Raw genomic sequence first — 24,761 nt, 5'->3', positions numbered from 1 at the left:
AAGCTATAGAATGGTTCTCCCAACTTCCACCTGGTATTAAGTCATGGGGTGACTTAGCAGAGGCATTTATTCAACATTTCTCCTACAACATAGAGACAGACATATCAGTCACTACTTTGTGCAACACCAAGCAAAGGGATGGAGAATCTTTTTCATCATTTTTACAAAGATGGAGAAATATAGCTAGAAGATGCTCTTGTAAAATTCCACAAAAACAAATGGTAGAAATGTTCACCCAGAATGTTAACAAAGACATTGGTTATGATCTAAGAAAATCTCGTTTGTCCACCTTCAAGGACGTCATTGAAAAAGGCTTAGCAACAGAAAAGGTCCTAATTGAACAAGGAGTCATTAAGATATTCAAGGAAAACAAAGATGACTTTAAAGGAAAAGACAAGCCAAGATTTTGGAATAAAAACAAGAACACAGTCAATGATGGGGTTGTTGATGCCAATACAGTGCGACCCAAAATAGTTTTTTCGGGATCAAGCTCTACAAACAATCAGGTGAATACTCAAACAACTTCTAGATCACGAAGGAAGTATACCCCATTGGGAGAACCACTTGAGTCAATTTTCAAGAAGCTAGTGGCAAACAAAGTAATCACAATTCCATATTTTCCACCATATGAGCCAAAGGTCAAACCAAATTGGTGGAATGATGATGAATATTGTGAATTCCATAAAAGAAAGGGTCATAAAACAGGAAATTGTCATCAACTGAAGAACATCATACAAGATCTTATTGATAGAGGTGACATTGAGATTGAAGGGCACTCATCCAATCAAGAACATAAAATGTTTAAGGAACCATTCCCAAAACATGACAAGGGAAAAGCTGCACCCATAGATGATCAAACCAACTATACCAGAGCATCCTACAACTATGATTCAACTATCAATCACATCTCGATGGACAATTATGTCTCTACCATTATCATCAAGGACAAAACCCCTGAGAATTATACCCAGAGACCCAAGATCGTTCTAAAAGGCGTTGGATCTTCTTTCAAACCTACCTCTGAATGTAATATCACAACCCATCAAGGTAAATTCGCCTTGCAAGGTGCTCCAGCTAAAAACACTGCTTCCTCATCAACCAAGCCTGAGTATGACCTTGTAGAACAACACTTATCTCCATCCTTAAGCTCTTACGCATATCCCCCGCACTTATCTCCATCCTTGAGCTCTTACGCATATCCCCCGCACATAAAGCTATTCTTGACAAAATCTTGAGAGACACTGTTGTCCCTATTGATCTAAACGTGGACCAGTTTCAAGACATGGTGGGATACCTTTCCATTCCACGCTCCCTTACATTCAAAGAAGCCAATGATGCCTCCATGAGTCAGCCACATAACATACCTTTACACATTGAAGCCTTCATACACAAACATCGAATAAAACGAGTCCTGATAGATGGAGGAGCAGGTCTAAACATTTGTACATTGAGCACTATTAAACAATTGGGATATTCTGATAAAACTGTAAATTCTACAAACAAAATTACCATCAAAGCATATGATGATGAAGAGTGTTCATCCAAGGGAACAATCATCTTACCTCTTAGAGTAGGGCCACTTACAAAGGATGTGGTTTTTCAAGTCCTAGACCTAGAGCTCACATACAACATATTGTTGGGACACCCATGGATTCATGAGATGAGTGCAGTCCCATCTACATATCATCGATGTATCAAGTTCCCACACAATGGAGTTGAAGTGACCATCAAAGCTGACCCAAATCCATTCATATATTGCAACAATCTATGACCTAGATCAGAAATAACAATTCCAGCCGATCGAGAAGCTATTCCTTCATTAGCATATGTGGATCGAGAATCATTGAAAGCTTCTACATCAAAACAAGCAGAGCTTAAAGAAAAATTCAAGATTAAAGACAAGGGATGTGGTGAGTATATCTTTCATGTTGATCAACTCCCACTATCTCCTAAGGTATTTAGTCAACAAGAACAACCTACAAGCAATTTGCAATGCCAAGGAATTGGGTGTGAACCACCTAGTGTTGTGGCTACTAAGTCTAAATGCAAATCTCCTCAAGTGGTGCAAACAACTCTTGATATCAATAATCCTAAGAGTGGTTCCAACAAAGAATATAGTAAGTGTATCGCCAACCCTCTTGAGAACTCACATAGCCTTACCATATCATCCACTCATTCCATTTCCACTTATCTCCTAGACTTGGATCAACAAGAATCACAAAAGCCCTTACTCATTGGGGATCAAAAATCAAGCTTTGAAAAGAAACATCTAAAAGTCAAAAATAAAGAAAATTCCTTTAGTTCAAATCAAAATCAAAAGCTATTAGACTCTGCAAAAATCAAATTCAAGGATAAAAATCCTATGAAAGAAAAAGAACAAGAGTTGATCTCCCCTAATATTAAAATAACTGGGGGCAAAAGTTCTAAAAATTTAAGTCAAAAAGAAAACTTGTTGATCCTAAGTCTCCATCATGCTATCCTACTTTCACTTCTTTTCACAATCATAAGCCTTCATCACTCATCCACTTGTTCCACACATCCTTGACCTTCTGGCGATACATCATGGACCTTTAATGGATATTCCTTGAACGACTTTGTTATCAAGGACGTGTTAGGGTTTCAAGCAGATCCGAAGCAAATATGAACTAACAATTATATGCAGATTTAAATACAAAAGATAAAGAAATAAAACAGGACACAGATAACACAGAGATTTAACGTGGTTCACCCAGAATGTGTTACGTCCACCATACACAGTCATCCAATCTTTCTTATTATCCAGCAAAAAAATTACATCAACCTTACAATGCCTTAAGCATCCTAACCGCTTATAACATGCATTTTTAGGGCAACAAACAAAGTCAGCCTTTTTTAGGGTTTTATTACAATGTCAGTTTTCATCAACAAAAAAACAGCAAAAAAAAAATTTCTCGAAGGCTGTCGCCCCCGAACCCCTGCCCGAGGCCCGGCCCGGCCCCGGACCCCAGTGAGGAATACGTGCTGAGTGTACAGTACTTTGCTGATCAGTCACCACATTTCAACAATCTCCCACTTGGAGACTGATCAGGCTCCAAACTGAAAAATCTCCCACTTGGAGACTGATACTACACGACACCACTGTACATGCAACATCCGCTGGATAAAACACTAGGACTTGACTGGTATAAATTCCACAATTATCAATCAAGAAGACCAACAGAAACTGATGAAGAAATCAGCTTCTCCTATGGAACTGCCTTTGTGAACATATCGGTGGGATTCTCACTTGTGTGAATCTTCTCAAGCCGTAACTGACCCTCCTCCAAAATAGTCCGGATGAAGTGGTACCTAAGCTGAATGTGCTTTATCCTTGAATGAAAAGCAGAGTTATTCACAAGATGAATGGCACTCTCGCTATCAGTATACAATGGGCTATCCTCTTGTTTCTGACCCAATTCCTTCAGAAAACATTGCAACCAAATCATCTCTTTGCTGGCTTCTGTAGCAGCAACATACTTAGCTCCAGTGGTTGAAAGTGCAACAACCTTTTGCAGCCTAGAAATCCAACTGACTGTAGTTCCCCCTATAGTAAAAACATGCCCTGTAGTACTCCTCCGTGAATCAATATCACTCACCAGATCAGAGTCAACAAATCCACTTAGAGCAGCATTAGATCCTTTGAAACATAATGCCTTCGTAGTAGTTCCTTTCAAATATCGAAGAATCCATTTCACAGCATTCCAATGTTCCATAACTAGATTACTCATAAACCTGCTCACAACTCCCACTGCATGTGCAATATCTAGCCTTGTGCATACCATTGCATACATCAGACTGCCAACAGCTGATGAATACAGGATGTTAGACATTTTATTAACCTCTTCCTGTGCCTTTGGGCACATCTCCTTAGTCAATTTGAAATGACTAGCCAAAGGTGTACTAACTGCTTTTGCATCCTGCATGTTAAATCTTTTCAACACCTTCTTTATATACTCACTTTGGGACAAATTCAAGGTTCTATTTTTCCTATCCCATGTAATCCTCATACCGAGAATTTGCTTAGCTGCACCCAAATCCTTCATGTCAAATGACCTGGCTAATTTTTGTTTAAGATTATTTATATGTTGCATGTTAGACTAAGCAACAAGCATGTCATCAACATAAAGCAACAGGATAATATAACTGCCATTATCAAATCTCTTAAAATATACACAATGATCAGAATGACATCTATGATAACCGTGTTCAGCCATTAAACTATCAAATTTTAAATACCATTGTTGGGGTGCTTGCTTTAGGCCATACAGACTTTTCTTCAACCTGCACACCAAGTTCTCCTTACCTTTGACCTCATATCCTTGTGGTTGCAACATGTAAATTTCCTCCTTCAAATCTCCATGGAGAAAGTTGTTTTGACATCTAATTGTTCAAGATGTAAATCATCTGCAACCACAAGACTAAGTACAGTTCTAATTGAAGTCATTTTTACAACTGGAGAAAATATTTCATCATAATCTATACCCTTTTTCTATGCAAAACCTTTTACCACAAGTCTGGCCTTATATCTTTTCTGACCTCCTTCCTCCTCCTTCAGCCGATAAACCCATTTGTTAGGCAAGACTCTTTTTTCTGCAGGTAAAGGGACTAAGTCCCAAGTCTTATTTTTCATCAAGGAGTCCATCTCCTCTTTCATGCCTAGCTACCACTGTTGTTTAGCATCCACCTGCATTGCTTCTTCATATTCTTCTGGTTCACCAGAATCCATTAATAAAATAGAATACAAAGAAGGAGAAAATCTTTCAGGGGGTCTACTTGTCCTCATAGAACGTCTAACACTTGGAGGAGTTTGTGGGACAATCTGTTGTTGTTGAGCATCAGGTACCTGTGGCATTTCATTTTCAGGAATCTCAGCCAACACCACATATTCTTGTTTGTCTTGTTCATGCTTCTTTTCCTGCATCTGTTCTTTATACATAACCTTCTCATTGAATATAACATCTCTACTTCTAATTATTTTCTTATTTTCAAAATCCCATAACCGATAGCCATATTCATCTATCCCATATCCAATGAAGGTACATTTCTGAGATTTAGCATCAAGCTTGGTTCTGTTTTCTTTATCAACATGGACAAAAGCTTTGCAACCAAAAGTTTTTAGAAAAGAATAATTTACCTTTTTACCAGTCTATGCCTCCTCTAGAATACCACCATCCAAAGGGGTTGAAGGTCCTCTATTTATCAAATAGACAGCAGTATGTACAGCATCTGCCCAAAAAATGTAAGGGCAATCCAGCATGCAATCGCATGCTCCTCGCACGTTCCATGATGGTCCTATTCATTCTCTCTGACACACCATTTTCCTGTGGAGTTCCTGGAATTATCTTCTGCTTTCGAATCCCATTTAAGGAATAGTAATCTTCAAATGCTTTGCTGCAATACTCACCTCCATTTACTGATCTGAGACACTTCAACTTTTTTCCTATCTCATTCTCAACCAAAGCTTTCCATTTCTTAAAAGTTTCAAAAACATCTGATTTTTGTTTTAGGAAATATACCCATGTTTTTCTGGTTGAGTCATCAATAAAAATAACATAATAACAAGAGCCACCAAGAGATGATACCTGAGCTGGTCCCCATACATCTGAATGTACAAGCTCTAACTTCTCACTCTTCTTCTCTTTCCCAACCTTGAGAAATCTGACTCTTTTCTGTTTACCATAAACACAGTTTTCACAGAACTCTAAATCAATCTTCTTTAGTCCTGGCAATAGATTTTTGGAGTGAAGGATTTTCATCCCTTTCTCACTCATGTGCCCAAGCCTATGGTGCCACATTATCGAATCTGTTCTTGCAACATTTATTGTTGTTGTCCCTGCAGTAACTTTATCTGTAGTAGCTAAGGTAGAGTAATTGTTACCAGTACATAGATATAATGTGCCTACCTTCGCACCTTTAGCTAATACTAATTATCCTTTAGTGACCTTCCACATACTATCTGAGAAGGTAACTATGCAACCTTCACTACCTAGTTGCCCTGTAGAAATTAAATTTCTTCTTAAATTAGGAACATGTCTTACCTCCTGCAGAAACCAGTCATTACCATTCTGCAACTTGATCTTTATCTTTCCTTTTCCAACAATTTGACAAGGCTCATCATCACCCAAATATACCTGTCCAAAATCACCTTGAACATAATCTAGAAAATATTTTCTATGGGGTGTAGCATGAAATGAAGCCCCAAAATCTGTTACCCAAGAATCATTAACATTATCCAAACATAAGATTAAAGCATCTTGTAAAGTATTACTTGCAATATTAGCTTCCTTACTATCATTTTCATTTTTGTCTCCTTCTTTGTTTTTCTGAGACCAACAGTCTTTCTTTAGATGATCAGGCTTTCCACAGTACCAGCAATCTTTCTTTCCTCTAGATTGAGAGTGTCATTTCTTTGACTTCCCTCGTGACTTCTCATTCCAAGGGCCTTTTCCTCTTTCCTTTGATCTTCCTCTATTCTCCACATTCAAAACACTACCCGATGATGTTGGAGTCTCACCTGTGCTTTTCCTTCGCATTTCCTCGCTTAGGATAACACCAACAATATCATCAAATACCAAAGTATTTTTACCAGAGATAGAGTTACTTACAGCCATAACCAAGCTATTCCAGCTTTCTGGCAAAGAACATAAAATCAAGAGAGCCCTAACCTCTTCTACAAAGGTAATTTTTACCGAAGACAATTGACTGGTAATTGTATTAAATTCATTTAAGTGCTCCGCTACAGATCCTCCCTCACTCATTTTCAAATTAAACAAACGCTTCATAAGAAATACCTTATTCGAAGCCGAGGGTTTCTCATACAGCTTAGCCAATGTTGCTATCAAATCTACAGTTATTTTTGCTTCTGTTATATTGAATGCTACAGACAATGCAAGGCATAATCGAATGGATCCCAGTGCCTTTCTATCTAAAATGTCCCACTCTTCATCTGATATTGTGGTCGGTTTCTTTGCCTTTCCTTCCAATGGCCGCCACAAATCCTTTTGATACAAGTAATCCTCCATCTGCATTTTCCATAACTGATAATTCTGGCCATTAAACTTTTCGACCTTGAATTTGGAATCCTCCATTGCTCCCAATCAAATCTGAAAGTCCTGCCAATTTACAGAAAACCTCGCTCTGATACCAATTGTTAGGGTTTCAAGCAGATCTAAAGCAAATATGAACTAACAATTATATGCAAATTTAAATACAAAAGATAAAGAAATAAAACAAGACACAGATAACACAGAGATTTAACGTGGTTCACCCAGAATGGGTTACATCCACCATACATAGTCGTCCAATCTTTCTTATTATCTAGCAAAAATAGTACATCAACCTTACAATGCCTTAAGCATCCCAGCCGCTTATAACATGTGTTTTTAGGGCAACAAACAAAGTCGGCCTTTTTTAGGGTTTTATTACAATGTCGGTTTTCATCAACAAAAAAACGGCAAAAAAAAAATTTCTCGGGGGCTACCGCCCCCGGACCCTGATAAGGATACGTGCTGAGTGTACAGTACTTTGCTGATCAGTCACCACATTTCAACAAGATGCCCAAACTTCTTCAGGTGACACACATACGGGCCTATGTAGTCCACACACTAGTAATTCTATCTCAATTCCTTTATCAAGGAAGATAGTCACTCGAGCTACACATCATTCAGTCAAGAAACATTGTAGTTACAATCATAAGGTATAGCCTCTCACATTTGAGGTGGGTGACTTAGTTCTCAGAGAAAATCTTAAAAATCAGCAAGACAAAGAGAAGAAGGGCAAGTTCAAACCAAATTGGCTTGGTCCTTACATCATCACAACAGCCTATGGATCTAGTACATATCAGCTCTCAACTCCAGATGGAGAACCTTTAAAGGATCCTATCAATAGCATGCACCTTCGTAGGTTTTACACATAGCTCTTTAGAGTATCCCAATTCAAAAATACAAAAAAAATTTAAAAATTAAAAAATACAAAAAAAAAATAAAAAAATGAAAAAAAATTAAAAATACAAAAAAAATCATAAAACATAAAAATCATTACTTGGTGAAAACCTAGCAAATAGGCGCCTTGTGACATCAAAAAAATCAAAAAATCAAAAAAGTAAACAAAAAACATTTCGTCCAACAGTGAAAACCACTTTGGTGGCGCCCTAGGCAAGTACCATGGTGAAAACTGGGTCACCAGCGCCATGTGTAGAGACATTGCTCCTCCCTCCTTTAGGATTCCATTTCATCCTTCACTTTGTACACACTTACAACCTATTCATCTACAATAAAACTTACCCATTCCCATCATGGCTTGTTATTGATCTATCTAAGATTGGTTAGCCATTCATAATAAACCCCCCTTTTCACCCTTTTCCATCCATAATAAATCAACTCCTATATGTGGCTAAGGCTAATCCTACATCTCATGATGGGTGTGGAACTGAGAGAATCACATGTTTCAAGGAGTACAGTTTTCTTCAGTCTATCCACGCACAGTCCGCAATAAAGAAACATTTGCATCACCAATCCGTAATAAATTTTTGTCTTCTCCGCAATAAAGTATCAGTTTCATGTATTCAGTTAGTTTCAGATGAGACACAACAACAGCAATGGGCTTCAACAAATCAAATCTTTCAACAGACTCAGACAACATATGGTTCAGTGCTATCTATCATTTTTGTGAAAGTAAACATTGTGACCACAATCAAATAAGACTTATACAAGTGACAAGAGACACTAAACTTGAGGACTACAATGAATGTTGGTGTTGAGTCTTGGTTTTATTTTAATTTTTATCTTTTTGGTGACATGTCTTTTAGCTTTTCTGGGATGTCTTTGACTAGAGATTCTATCTCCAAGATGTCTTTGATTAGAAAGGCGAGGATGGGGTATCGTCACCTATTTTCTTTGTTGTCTATGGATTGTCTCTTAGTAATGTTATGACTTGTCCAAGGATATGAGGACACAATGAGTCTAGTGTGAACTGGGGCATTCCTTGTTTGCAATTGTCTTATCTCCATGCAAATGGGTACTATGACTTTCTGGGTCAAACATATGCCTAGATTTTCATAACCTACTTGCCATAATAAAGCTCAATGATGATAACGCACAAGAAGCTCTTTCACTTCCATATCTTCTATCTTCCATCCCCATTTCTTGATTGAATTCCATCATCCTTCTTGAGTCCGTGTAGCCTTCTATCACATGACTGAGTATAATGACATGCCAAAAACATTTGCATTTCATGTAGTTGCACCTGCATTACCACATATTAGCATTTCATACATACATATAGATATCACAATTGCACCATATCCTGCACACAACACATGTTAGCACATCTTGCATTCTCATCATGTAAATAGTTATTTGCATCATCATATCCATCTGCATTTCATACATTCACATTCACATATGCATAACATATAAAACATAAAAGAACAAAAATATTGCATTTCATTATGTACATATTTATATCCATATCATAATCCATCACATAGAAACATACATCATGAAACATCTCATCACATAGGTACACATGCATATAGTTGCCACAAAGATGAATCATCTCATATATATAAAGTGTCATGATACAATGATGTCAAAATCATATGGCTACAAAATCACCCGAAGGTGTCTACATCATAATACAAAATGTTACAACACATTGATACATAGGGAGCCCTCTACGGCTATGATGAACTCCCTCCCTCGGAGTTGCCTGGCCTCGATGGATTCTGAGCCCTAGAAGGACCCACCCCAGGATCATCCCTCTTGTCCCCTCTATTTAGTGGTGGTGGAGGACCCATAACCCCACCGCTAGACGCCTGTCTCCTCTGGCTCCCTCCAGTAGCTGTCACTGTCTGCGATGGTCTGCGGAAGCTCCTCGCCTGCTGCTCTAGTGGAACTGCCCCGTAATATAGGTCTCACCGGTAACCTATCTCCTCCCCTGCCCATAGAACATAGGCATATCTAGCCCCTGTATCCTCTACCACCTGCCTCCCAGCCCTTAGCGTTGTCTCAGCCTCAGTATAGTGTTGGATAGCCTAATCCCGCTCATGCTCTGTCCCCCTCAGTCACCTCCTAAGCCTAGGTGTCTCTCTCTCCAGGTCCTGAATTTCATCTGCCTGTCCCTGGTAGATCTCCCTCAGCTCAAGTAGCTCATCCTCCTCCTCCTCAGCCCCCTGTGCCTCTTCCTGTGGCTCTCCCTGTAATGGTGTCTGTGCCTGTACCTATACCTACCTCTGCCCCTGTCCCTGCACCTGTCTAGGACCCTGTGCTGCTGGCACCTGTAGTGGCAATCCACCGTGACCCCTCACCACCCAAGCCTATCTCTCCTCCCCACCCTCTCTCCGTGGAGCCACCCTCCTCTCTCCAACTGTACCCCACCTCCTCCATTGGCCTCTCCCCCCACCATCTCCATAATCATCTCCATCCCCCCCACCATCTCCATCTATCGCCTCCCCTGGGTCTATTAGTCATGGAAAGGGATGCTCAGCCCAATATGTCATGTACTCTATATCCATGCCTGCATCCTCAATATCTAGCCACATATCCCATGACAAGGGAACCATCTCTACTAGCTGCATCACAGCCTGATCATATGACAATAATGGCCCAAAGTGTGCCTGATCCTTGACTGTCCGAGCATACATCCCAGAACCCTATGGCATCCGCTGAATATGGCTAAACTGCCTACATACCTTGTCAATCAGCTATCTCTCCAATACATAGGGCGTCCACCCAATCAAATATCTACTCCAGAAAGTATAAGGTAGATCCACTGCATCTTCCTCCCACTGCTCGCACCAAAGGTACAGCCTCCATATCACAGTGTCGATCTCATCCAAGACTCGATGCCAGTGCTCCAACCTACCAATTCGTGGTTGTGATGTAATCATATCATATAAATGTACAAAACTGCATCCATGACCCCTGCCTCTGAAGTGTATCGATCGGGTAACTGGCAGATGCTCATAGGCCCATACCTGTAGCAATGTAACTCCATAGCCCAATCCTACGGATCCATGATACATAAACTGATGCAGCTCATAATACAAGTGTGCCAGTACACATGGTCCCCAAGCATATCTGGTGTGTTGTGTAACCAATGTCTCCAAGGAGCTCCCCCAACCCACAGCCAACACTCATGTCACCCTGTCTAGACATAGGAACCTACTAATTACTCCTCCTAACATTGCTTGTAGTGCCAGTCCTATCACTGTCATCGTGTCCCATGCCACATGTCTAGCTCTCATATCTAGGTCGGGATCCTGAAACACTCATCTCAGGGCCTCCCTATCTCCCTCTCGATCATAGGGTATCAGCTCCCCATCAATCGGTACCTGCAATATCCTGTAAACATCCTCCAAGGTGACTGTCATCTCACCCATTAACAAATGGAACGTACATGTCTCTGAGTGCCATCTCTCAACCAACATAGTCAGCAACCCCATGTTTGCCCGAAACTCAGGCACATACATAATATATCATAGGCCCATACCCTCAATGGTAGCTCTATCCTCAAACGTCAACTCTAGTCGCAACCTCTGAGTCGACGGGAATCTCTCTCACGACTCTAGCATAGGCAAATACTCCTGCAGTCAAGCAAATCAATCATGTCAGTCATAGTGGCATTCATTGTTCATCACAAAATGCTACTTTTTATCTAAGTGCATATGGTACTCTATCCTAGTAACACTCACTATTCATCACAAAGTGTTGCTTCTATTCCAGTGACAGTCACTGTTCATCACAAAGTGTTGCTGATTATCCTAGTGGTACTCCTTGTTCATCACAAAGTACTACGTGTTTTACACTCCCTGTTCATCACAAAGTGCTGCTCACATTTGCACTCATTGTTCATCACCAAGTGTTGCTCATATTTTAGTACTCCCTGTTCATCACAAAGTACTATGTCTTGGTACTCACTATTCATCACAACATGCCTTGACCTATACTATCCTAGGACCTCTACTTGAGTGAATCCTCTTGAGTAGTTTCCTAATTGGCAACATATGTTCTATCACAAAATTGTCAATCCTAGCCCTATCTGCTATCCTAGTCTTCCCTAGAGGACCTTCTTGACTGTATCCTCTCAATAGCTTATCCAATCAACATCGTATGTTCATCACAGAACTGCTGATTTGACCTTGAAGACATAAACGTGCCTTCATGACATAAACGCGCTTAAAGACTGCATAAATACGCTTGCTCTGCACAGATGTGTCTAAAATACATAGATCCGCCTATGCTCTGCATAGATGCACCTGTCCTGTACAAACGTGCCCATATTTCACAAACGCACCTGAACAACGCAGACGCACTCACATTTGGCATGGACTCTTTTTCTAGCATAGACGCGCCTGTCACAAACATAGACACGCCTGGCACCAACACAGACGCGCCTTGACGTTTTGACATTTTTTGGACATTATTCTAACATGCATTAAATACACTATCTAGCATGCATTAATGACAACATTTATTGCAACAAAGTATAAGGAGGTTTTGTGGTACTTACCGGCTCTCCTGCATCTGCTGGCCTCTAAAATTGGCGAACGCGATCGAATCTGTGAACCAATGTCATCGCTGCTGACTGCTACTGCACTATTCTCGCTCTACACTCTAATTTCTTAGGTGTGTGGATGACAATGAGGATGTTTTCCCCTTGTGGTCTATCTTATAGACTACCCTAGCCCTAGCCCTTGTCTCCCGAGTTAGCCTATGTTATCCCGTGACTTTGTCACTCTATCCTATCTGGTCAATCCATTCTAGCCTTTCTTTCTTATCAAGAGATTGTCTGTGATCTTTCTAGACATTTTCATCCAATCTCTCGAGGGGGCATATCATTCCCATCTTGGGGCAACTTTGTATCAGTTCATATTATCTTCTTTGAAACAACGCGACAAGATGCATTGTCTCAAAGAGGGGCAAAATGTAGACACCTAAAATTGTCATGTCTAATTAAATAAATATTTTATTTATTTAATTACTTTAAGCCTAATTCTTCTATTAATTAAATAAATCTTTATTTATTTAATTAATTCATTTATCCTCTTCTAGCCTTATTTCTTATTTAAATAAATACATTTATTTATTTAAATTATCCTTTTCCTAAATTAAATAACTATCTTATTTATTTAATTGATCCCACTTCTTCTATTAATTAAATAAATCTTTATTTATTTAATTAATTCATTAGCCTTTTCTACCCATGACACATGTCATTCATCTCTTAATTCCTACACTACCTACCCCTTTCATTATTTTATTATTTCTTTTACCTACCCTCTAATCATAGCTGACCTCTTTTACACCTCTCAATCTTATCCTTCCATTTCATATAGTGTCTTCTATATAAGGAGATGCTTCCTTCATTATCAAACCCTGACTGGCTAATCAATTTATGCATTTGACTACACTACACTTTTCATATGAGATCCTACTTGCAACCACATTCCGTTCTTTGTTGAGCTCTTGTGCACATAAAATCTGAGAGCAAATATATCAAGCAAGATCAATGGAGATAGGAAGAATGGAGATCAAAACCCTATTGGACATGTGATGGTATAATCTTTGTGATTACATTTGATTTGCATTGTCTTAGATAATCTTCATATGTTATGGTGGATCTTTGTTGTTGTTAGGCTAGGGTTTTGTGGTTGAATTCATTTAGTCTTTCAATATTGTTGTTATCCATTTTCACCATAAACAATTGGAACTCAAAGCTTTTTGGAAAAAGAAGTTCAGTTGCATTGAAAAGACTCTTTTCTTGAATAAATCAAATATATGCATGGAATTATCTATTTTTATCACAAATGCATAGAATTAATTAAACCTTATTTCTAATGCAACTTGGACTTCTTATCTGAATGCATTTCAATTAAGCTATAATTAAAATCTATCTCAAGGTTAACTAAACCTGATTTCTCAATTATTTTCAATTAATCCTAAATTGAGCTTCTCTCTTGTAATTCTCTATAAATTCAACTTTTAGCTCCCATTCCAATTCACCCCAGAGATTTTTGAGAACACACTTGGAGATTATTATCACGCTAATTTTGCTATGGAGTCACTGAAGATCATTGTGCTTTTTTTAGATTATTTGCATCCATCATTGCTTGTATCCATTATTGCTTGTATCCATCATTGCTTGAATCCATCACTGCTTGAATTGATTATTGCTTGAATTATTCGTCCATCTTGCATCCATATAGTTAAATATCATATAGATTAAATCCTTCATCTTGGTGTAGTCTAGTCACTAATATTGCTTATAAAAATCTGAGAGCAATCTTATACTCGCATCTTTTAGAAGGCAATTAGTCACTTTGTTATGGTTTATTATTTATTATTGATTTACTAACCATACATATAATGACTTAATTGAAGTGTTGTGCTTGCAGCTACAGACCCTTTTTCACACACACAGACATCAGATGTTCTGTCATTTTCTTCTTGTAGTCTTTTTCAACTGGTATGTATCTTGCATCTTCAAAAGTTTTGAGTTGATCTCCGGCATCGGTAACCAACTATCCAAGTTTGTTAATGGGAGTAACAAATCTTTCAGTATTAATCTTCGGTAGGAGACTAGACAAAATATCAACTGTTGTCTTGATTGTCTTTGTCTCTCTCTGTTATTCCTTCATTCTCTTCTTTTGAGCTCTAGATTGCATTGTTGTTGCAATCTTCATCAATTGAGAAGAACTCAAATTGTCCATATCAATAGGTCCTTTAATGCTAACCAATTCGTCATCATCATCATCAATTATTTTCTTCTCCTTTGTCTCCTTTTTCTCTTCCTTTTCTTTCTATGTTTTCTCCTTCTCGGTCTTATCTCCATCTATCTTCTCTTCTTCATTGGTGTCCTTGACTGGTGGTGGTTGATTTTTCACATTTTGTTCATTTACCGATACTTCCTCATCCTTCTTTTCATCAATTTTTTCCTTTTGACTGCGATCAATATCTACATTTACACTTACCGATGGGGTTTGATTATCATTAGGCTGTGTGTTCACCAGTGGCTCATCAGAGCTCTTTTATTCAGTTTTCTTCTCCACCTACTCCTCTTGCTACTCATTTTGTTTAAACATTTGAATATCAACATCTAATACATCTATATTACCAATAGTATTATCAACATTGTCTTCGATGTTATCATCAAAAATGATCTCCGATTTAGTATTAATAGGATCATCTTGCATATACTTGTTATCTGGTTCAAAATATGTGATCTTAACACCTTTAGGAAGTTCTTCTGACTTCATTTAGGATCAGACCTAAAGCCTTCTTGATCAACATCTTGAACTACCTTTCAGAACTACCTTTCTCAACTTTTTCATCTTTTTCTTCATTTAGGATCAGACCTAAAGCCTTCTTGATCAACATCTCACTCTCCTTCTAGATTGATTTGGTCTCTCCTATTAACATTCTTGTTAATCTCTTTTTGGATCTAAATGATGCTTTTTCATTAACCTTTATTGCTTCAATTTCTTCTTCAGTTGCTTCCAGTTGCAAGTGGCTTAAAGTTATAATCAGTGAATTATTTGTCTTGGCGAATGGAAGCCTTCCACCTTGCATCAATAATATTATACAAAGAATTTGGAATCTTCCCTTGTAGCTCAATGAGGGCTCTGCTAAATTTATTCATGTTGAAGATGACTACATCTTCAATCTCCCTTTGTTGACTTTTAGATAAATGAATAAACAATGTATTCAAACTTTTGTATATTCCATAATCCTTAATTATTTGAACCATCCTATTGAAAGAGTCTTCTAATGTAAATGGTTTCTTAGGTGATTTTCCCTTACTGGTTGTCTTAGGCTTCTTAACACTTTTTCTAAGTGCTCTTTTATCCTCATTTGATTCAATAGCCTCTTCATCATTTGTCAGTTTGTGGGCTTGTTGCTTCTTTCTCTTTCTGGTTTGTACTGGTGCAGCAGGTGGATCATAAGTTTTCTGCTTTCTCTAGAACTGAATTTTAGATGGTTTACCCTTTTATGATTCAGTCGGTTTGTCTTCTTCCATCTTTTTTTCTATTGCTTTGTCTTTTGCAGCTCTAGTCTTACTGGTAGGGGTACCGATAGGTACACTAGATGCTTCACCTTGCTATGTTGCATGCTTTGACCTAGCTGTTGCTATCTACTCTTTTGTAAATCATGCCTACTCAGTGAATGATTCTACCTCCTTCCTTATCTTCTTTGCAATCACTGGTCTCTGTAGCTCAAAGTGGACTTGTAGTGTTTTTTCTTTGTATGTCCCAAATCTCTCTACAATGGTATCTGTCGGTTGCTCTAATAGATTATTAGCATAAGAAATGATTAGATCCTTGTTTACCTCATATCCCATAGGTAATACCCATGTGGTTCTAGGGATAACTGCTTCCATCATATAGGTATCTTTATCCACCATGAAACAGATTGTCTTCTCATACTAGTTGACTACTTCTACCGGTATACGCTCTCTAGCATGCATTTTCTTTTGAAACTCCTTGAAGTAACCCTAAGAAATATTATCAAACTTATCCTTCAACATCCTAATGTTGTTCTTCATTTGTAGTAGTGTAGGGGTACCTTCAATCCATTAAACATCTCCAATACCAAGGAAATGGTTTTGAAAATAGAAGAATAAACCTAAAATCAATTGACCAAATTTGAATCTCAACTTCTTGTCTTTCTTCATAGCTTCTAGATTCACCATCAATTGACTTCTTAGTGCCTCTACCAAATCATAATCAACATTCTCTTTTACCATCTGGTAGGCAGTATGAATAGCTACTATCGGTATGTTGTTAATTCTTCTTGAATAGTAAATCCTATACCCGATCACCATAGAGGCATATTTCACAGCTGGATCATTGATGTTGTTTACTATCATGGCTCTACCATCCCATTTTGATCTTGCCAACTTCTCCACATCATTCTTAGGTCCTGATCTGAGTAATGGTACTTCACCGATTGAGAAAAATCTGGTTACTGCATGGATGACATCCTTGGTTATTTTATGCGGTCGATCCAACCGCATAAATTGATCATGAATGTGACTCAAAAAAAATCTAACTAACTCATTATCAAAGTCATTAATGAAGTTGATCGCATGATGGACCTCTTTCTCGGTGACACTCTTAAACTATTCTTTCAGTATGCCCTTGTTATCACACAACAATTTATATTGATCATGAATAACTGATACACCCATGTCCTATAGTTTGCAGTGATAAAATGGTCTTACATCCTCGACATGCAAAACTCCATATGGCACACTAGATAGGGCACCGACAGGGTTTGTTTATTCTTATTTGAAAGGATGTCATTTTAACTCCGGTCATGGCCTCTCAGTCACATTAACAAGATGCAGAGTATCCATACAAAAATATGAAAAATCTTGAAGCAAAAAGTAAGATTTTCTGATAAATACCTTTCCTTTTCTGAACTAGGGTTTCACACCGTCAAAACCTTCAATACTCGATCATCGATTCACAATGCACTTTTGAGCACCTCAAATCTCTGCTAAACGCATTGAATGTTGCAATCACAAAATTTTCTCTACTCTGCTCACTCACCAAATGCTCTCAAGATCGCAATGTGACAAATGAAATTCAAAATGTTCTTTTTATATGCTTTTTATCTACATCATTAAATGCTTTAACCGACAAAACCCTAAAATGCCTTAAAACACTCTTAAGCATATTATCAATTGCTAAAACTCAAAGATATTTACCAGTTATCATTCAAAAATACTTAAAAACATAAAAATGCATCAGAATATGCAGATTTGACTTACAGTACTTCATCCAAGGGTTCACATAAAGATTTGACATTATGTACACCCCAAGTTGTAGAAACAACTTAGTTTGTATGTGATGGATTCTCCACACTAGGTGAATAATTTGATTCCTTGGATGGTTTTTCATCACTCTTATTCTTCCAGGTTCTATTCATCTCAGCTCTGGTTTCTTCAATATCAACTTTCTGCTTTCCTTTCCAGTCTGCAAAATGAATCACTGGTTGGTTTTGTTGTGTTCTCCAAAACTTAGCAATGTGTCCCATTTTCTTACATTGATAACATAACAGTCTAGATGCTCTCCATGGTCCTGCATTGCCTCTACCTGTCCTTCTTCTACAATTCATTGCCACATGTCCATAATTGTTACAGATTGAACAAATCACATTGATTCTTTTCTCTATCTCATAAGGACTAGACCGGTTAACATAGGGTCTTTGCCAATTTGTGTTTCTCCGATCATTGAAATTCCTTCTCCAATCACTAATAGATCTTGGATTTATATGAGGTGTTGGATTATTAGCTCCATACCTACATTTGATATATCTATGCCCATACATGTTGCATGTATAACAGTAACCTTTAAATTTTCGAGGCACATATCTAGTATTAGGTCTATAACCAGTATTAGCATCAGATCTAATTCTACAAACATTAGCAGTATGTCCTGGTTTATGACAATAAAAACAAACAGGTTTGTAAGGTTTCTTACCGGTAGGTTTTTGAGCCTTAGGAGTTGTTTTACCTTCATGCATGTTGCTCTTGGTAATAGAAGGTTATCCTTTTTCAAATGTATTGTATCCTAACTTAGATGTATCACCATTCATCCTCTAAGATTGGATCTATTCATACAACATGGTAGAACTCTTGTTGAATTTTGCAAGCTTCTCATTAGCTTCTGCAATCTCTTTAGTAAGATCTTCATTCTACTTCATAAGAGTCTCTCTAAGAGACATTGCCATATCAAAATCTGCTTTGATTTCTTCTTTCTCTTCTTTCTCCTCATGTCAATGTGCATAAAGAGTGTCATTCTCCTGATTTATCTTAAAGATCCCATGATCTTTCTCTTTGATCTTCTCTTCAGCTACCCTCCTAGCTTCAAGTTCTTGACTCATCTGGATTGTAAGGGCTTCAAGATTTCTCCTCAGGTTACATTTATCACCATTTATTTTCTCCACTTCCTCAACCAATGCATCTATATTTGCTCCATCAGAAGAACTACTTTCACTGATCTCCAACAATTATTCGGTCAGTTCTTTCCTTTTAGATAGTGGTGTCTTATACTTGCCTCTTAGGGTTTCTAGATCTTCCTGTTGGGACTCATTAAAATTGAGTCAAGTTTTGAGCCCCATTTTGAAATTTTGATATTGCATTTTTAGAAAGGCCTCTAATCTCATTCAGGTGGCCTAGTTAGAGAGAGGGTAAAATGGAGCCATGTGATTTTCAAAGGGTAAGGCTTGGGAAATGTGTCCTACACCTTTAATTTGGTTAATGTAAGTGTTGTGCAACTTTCAGAATTTAGTTTGGATCAATTTATCAGGTACCCATTTCAAGGGGTGATCTGAAAGTGCATTTTAGGCACATGCAAATTTTATTAAGTAGCCTAATTTGAGCTCCTATATCTTTTGCCCTGTCAATCGTCATATTGAAATTCAAAATGGATTAAATTCTATGCATAAATGTGAGCCTTCGTACAAAATTTTAAGTCTTTGTGAATCCATTTGCTCAGTTTGCAAGTTCAATCCGTTTGCAGTTTGTGTTGTTTGACAAGTCCGTGTTTCAGCAGCCAGTCGGAGCCCTATTTTTGCATAAGTGTAAAAGTTACCTCAGTAAGTTTTATGTCATAATTTTTGTTCTGGGCTATTTTTGGTATGAATGACAAGCTATGTTTCTAGTTTCAAGCTCCTGCCACTCCATTTGATCAGTTTTCAGAAGGGTTTATTGAGCCATCTGTTTCAGTGATCCGTACTTTCATTGCTATATCAGTTAATGTAGCTATTTTCATGAGTGCACCATTTGCACCCAGTCAGTCTTTTGGTCAAAATGAGTATTCTAAGATTTGATATGTACTTCAAGGTACCTATGCCTCAAATTTGAGGGTCTATGGAGATCATTTGATATTTTTAAGAAAGGCATCATGTGTTGCCTGAACATTGACTTCATCAGGTCCGCAGTGTCGACAAAGCTAGTTGGTCATTTTTTACCATTAATATCTCTTCACTCGGGACTCGTCCTGAAAAACTGTTTGGTAGAGTTCATGTTTGTATATCAGAGTACATCCCTGTCAAATGGCAAGGTCCAGAAAGTTGTTTTGACAGGTTTGAAAATTACGTCTTTGCAATTAAATGTGAAAATGTGGCGCAAGCGCCTGAAAGTTGCAAAACTCAATTTTATGATCCGAAAATGGTGTCGATTGATCCCAAAGGTATGTTTAAGGTTTGTGAGGCATTTTTAAGGTCAGTTGCATGAAAATGAAAAAAAAATTCAGTCAGACCCACTTTGGGGTCCGACCTGGCTCATGCCCGTGCATTAGTTTTGTGGCGATTGGCGAAAACAATGGTAAAGTGGAGTGTGAACTATGAAATCACATGAATGAGGAACATGTCTACATCTAAACTTTGATCATTGATTCAAGGGACAATTAGGCTTCCAAAAAGAAATACCTCTACATGTGCCCCAAATTGAATGTTGCCTTTTCTTGCAGTCTCCCAAACAAAGAATGAATGTTCTCACATTTTCTTTGCCAATGCCAACCATTTGTTGTATACCAAACAATAATTCATGTACCAAATGTAATTGTCAGGTGTAAAACCAAGTTTTACGACATTGCCAGCATCTTCCTTCCTGCCACGTGATGGTTGGAAAAGCTTCAGGCTTTTAATAAAATGCAGCAGTAGAAATAAAGCGTGGTGCTTAATGGAGGAGAGGCAGATTCAAATTCAAACCAATGCAATTAACAGTGTTTGGTGAAAGCCAAAGGAAAATTCTAGGCAAACTCAGAAATTTTTAAAAAGAAATGTAATTGGTATGTTTGAAACCAAATTCTGTTGGGGAGTGCATTGAAAACTTTCAAGCAAGTGCAAGGGGCATCCTCAGAAATTTCAGCAATGCTAAATGGCAGATGTAAAGCATAAATTCACAACCCTTGCTAGTATTCCCTACTGTGTTGGCTTTTATTTATAAACTCCAAGGTAAATTGTAAGTTGCAGCAAATTCCATCGACAATAAGATGGACCAATGAAACCTTAGGTAACTGCAAATCAGCAAGTGTAAGCCAAATTCTTCATTCATGTGGAAGTCAATGTGGAAATGGAGAGGGGTAGCATTGAAACATAGCAAATGCAAACAGCAAAACCTTCTTAGCATAATGCATTAGAAAAGTTATGCTAATTTCCCCCTCCACGTTATAGACTTTCAAGCCAAAGCAAATAGCAGATGTAATGCCATCCCCTACGTGTTGCAGCATAATGTAAAGGGCAAAGTGCAACAGGTAATATGAATGATGAAAAGATCTCAGAAACTTCCCAACATCTCCCCTCTACGTGGTATGTTGTTTGGAGAGCATTAAAACATTTTTTCAGCGAATGCATTTGGTAGGTATGTGCCAAACTCCATGCCATCTGCTAATGTCCTCCCTGTAGAATATGAATGACCATTAAAACCCCAAGGCGATGTCTTTTAAAATAGACCTTTCAAACTGTAGTGTCCTAAAATTGTGACACTTGCAATTTCGACTGCATTTGGGTCTTCACGATGGCGGTGCAACGTTGAACCTGAATGGAGACCACAAAACCTGCTTGCGACATCAAAAACTGCATATTTCTGCACCTTGGCCTGATCCTTCCTTGCACCCTGTTGTCTTGGGAGGTGGGACCATGGCACCCAGCGCCCTAGTCCCTGGCCCTATTTCGGGCCCGGTCTCTTGTTGGGCATCGGGTCTTTAAGTTTGCAAATTGGAAAATGATGCTTCTAGGTCGGCCTAAGGTTGGAAAAATTAGTCTCTCAACCCTAATTGACAAGTATATAAACTACTTTTCCTCTCCTAGAAAGGGAGGAAGAAAGTAAGCAAGAGCAAGACGCGGAAGCGATATTCGAACATTCAAACATTCAAGCATTCAAGCATTCCTTCAAGCAATTGAGTATTCTAAGTCTCCATTCAAGGCTAAGTGTTGCATTCAAGACAAGGATTCAACCATTGAAGAGGAGATCACTTACAACATACAAAATACAACATTCATTACACCTTCGCATGTAAGAATACAAACATTCTTACAACAAGGTATCAGTACTTGTTTACATTACAAACATTTACATTTACAGCATTCTCATTTCTTGGTTAATTCCAAAACGGGGGTTTGACCTAAAGGAAAACCCCTAATCCCTAACCCCCTAATCGTCCTCTCTTTTTTGTTTGTAGGTTGTAGGTACGCGGCTGTAATTGAAGATCTGGAATCCTTGTGCAGAGACGAACAGATCCCCCTTCATTTCGCAGATTTTTCGGAGGACCGTGTGCACTCCGGGTGCCATCGTCCCGTCAACTTTCGCTCAAATTTGCAGGATAGCATTGTCTCGACATTTTACTGCTAATTCCAGGTCCGTAGCTTCATCCTGTATCCCTATCTCTGTTTATAAGCAAATCTTTCCTACTTTACATGCATTCCTAGTTCAATCATTCTATCTACATTCTTTACAAAAGAGGGTATCCTTGATGTCTTAACCCTTGAAACTCATTTAAAATCAAGTCTTGCATTGTGTGAGATTGGATCTTGTGGGTTTCAACCCCTCTTTTGAATGTAAAGTCTCTCCCAAGTGAAAATCGTCAACCCTAGTGACCCTCCTTTCTCTCTCCTTGGAGTGGAGTGGGGGGGGACAACTAGGGTTTGATTTTTCCGCTTTACGTTTTGGTGAACCTGACGTGAACATCCTAATTCTGATTATTCATGGTTAGATCTGAAAAATTCGCTTCCTTAATTACATTTCCATGTTTGATCTTTTGCAAATTTTAGAGGTTAATTGCATAAAAACCCTAAAATTTTCTTTTTAGTAATTGAGCTTGTGAAATGTTTAATTGTTAATGCTTGTTTCAGATCTACCCTTCTATTGCAAATTGTCAATTCATATTTGTGCTTTAATTCTGAAAATTAAGTGGTTGTGTCAAAACCCTAATTTTTAAAACCTTCTTGATTCAACCTTTGACTGATAATTTCACTGATCAAAACACCTCCAAATCAGCTGTAACTTTGGATTCCGCAACAAAATCACAATATCTCTCATCCTTGAAAATTTTGAAAAAAGTTGCAAGGACCGTGTGCACCCCGAGCGCCATTGTCCCTGACATTTTTTCTGAAATTTCGGGAGCTAGATCTTACTGTATTTTTCTGCTAGGATCCAGAATCTTGGCTGATTTCATCAATTTTAACACTTTCAAAATTAAAGTCAAAGTTGGTCTAGTGATTGCTTGGATTAGGGCTTATAATCATTCAAAAATTGTTGAAATTGAATTTTTTGTTAAAATTGTGTTTCTTACAGTCCTAAATCTGAAAAGTGTGTTGGCATTCATTCGAAATTTCAGTGCTTTATTCAAATTTTTGCAGTTTGTGACTTTTGAAATTAAGTGTTTAATTGCAGCAACTTTGATTTCCGCTTTCAAATTTGAATTTTGCATGAAATTGAGTCAACTTTTAAATTTCAAAGCTTGCATTGCTTTCAGTATTCTCTCTAAAATCATAAAATTCAAAATTACAGTTTCCCTCTCTTTTTCAAAATTCAAATTTTGCATTTTTCAACAATCTTGGTAGGATTCAACTTTGAGATTGCAACTTTAATTTGGCCTACCTACAAATCGTAAAATCACTCAATTTTTTCAGATTAGCTTTAAAATCATCATAACTTTCATCCTTGAAAATTTCAAAAAAAGTTGCGAGGACCGTGTGCACTCCATTCGCCACGGTCCCTGACATTTTTTCTGAAATTTCGGGAGATTGTCCTGATTGTATTTAACAGCTTAAATCTAGGAGATTGGCTGATTTTATTGAAATTTGCTACCTCTAAAATTCAAAATCTTCTCTCTCTCTTTAGTGCATGAGTTTTACAACAATAAGCCCTACTTACACTATTCCCGTTTGACGAAGCCTTAGAATTAAGTCTTTCCAAGGTTTAATTACTAAGGAGATGGAACCTAATTTGAATGGCCTTTTTAATGAGGACATGGGTAATTCCTCTAATCCTCTTAATGATGAAGAAGCTCTCCATGAGGTTTCCGTGGAACAACTTTCGAAATTGGATAACCAATTTGATGATTTTCAGCGATGGATGTCTCAAGAATATCCCGATAGTCAAGCTCTTTCATTAATTGAGGGTCTAAAACATATGGTTCAAAGTGATAAGAATGGAATTGATATTTTGCGTGGTATTGCACACAGTGTGGATTCGAATGTGATGCCGATGAAGAGTTGTGCTGAAACTTTAGGTTATACACAACCTCCTACTCAAGTTAATCATTCTATCCCTTTGACAACTTCTATTGCTAGTATACCTACCTTTACATCAAACATAATGACTACTTCAATACAAGACATTCCACCTATGATCACTAGTCATGGGGGCAATCCTTCTTCTTCAATCAACCCTCTTCCTTCATTCAATCCAACTTCTTCATTCATTCCTTCAATGAGTGTTCCTATTTCATCTCCACAAATAAACACGACGCAAGGGGGCAATTCGTTTAACCATTCCATTCCTCCTTGTAGTGTTCCTTTTTCCCAATCATCTCCTATGACTAACTATCATAGTGTCCCACCACCTTACTCTCAATCAATACCTTCTTTCAATAACATAATACCTCCATCACAATCTAACACGTCTAATATGAACTCTTCGACTGAAGTGACCATTAACAATCTTGCACAAACTGTCTCTTCTTTACAGCAACAAATTGCCTCTATGAATCAATCTAAGTTTAGTGTGCCCAC

Source organism: Cryptomeria japonica, chromosome 11, assembly GCF_030272615.1.
Source record: "Cryptomeria japonica chromosome 11, Sugi_1.0, whole genome shotgun sequence".
Classification (NCBI taxonomy): domain Eukaryota; kingdom Viridiplantae; phylum Streptophyta; class Pinopsida; order Cupressales; family Cupressaceae; genus Cryptomeria; species Cryptomeria japonica.
Note: the sequence above shows the minus strand (reverse complement) of the source record.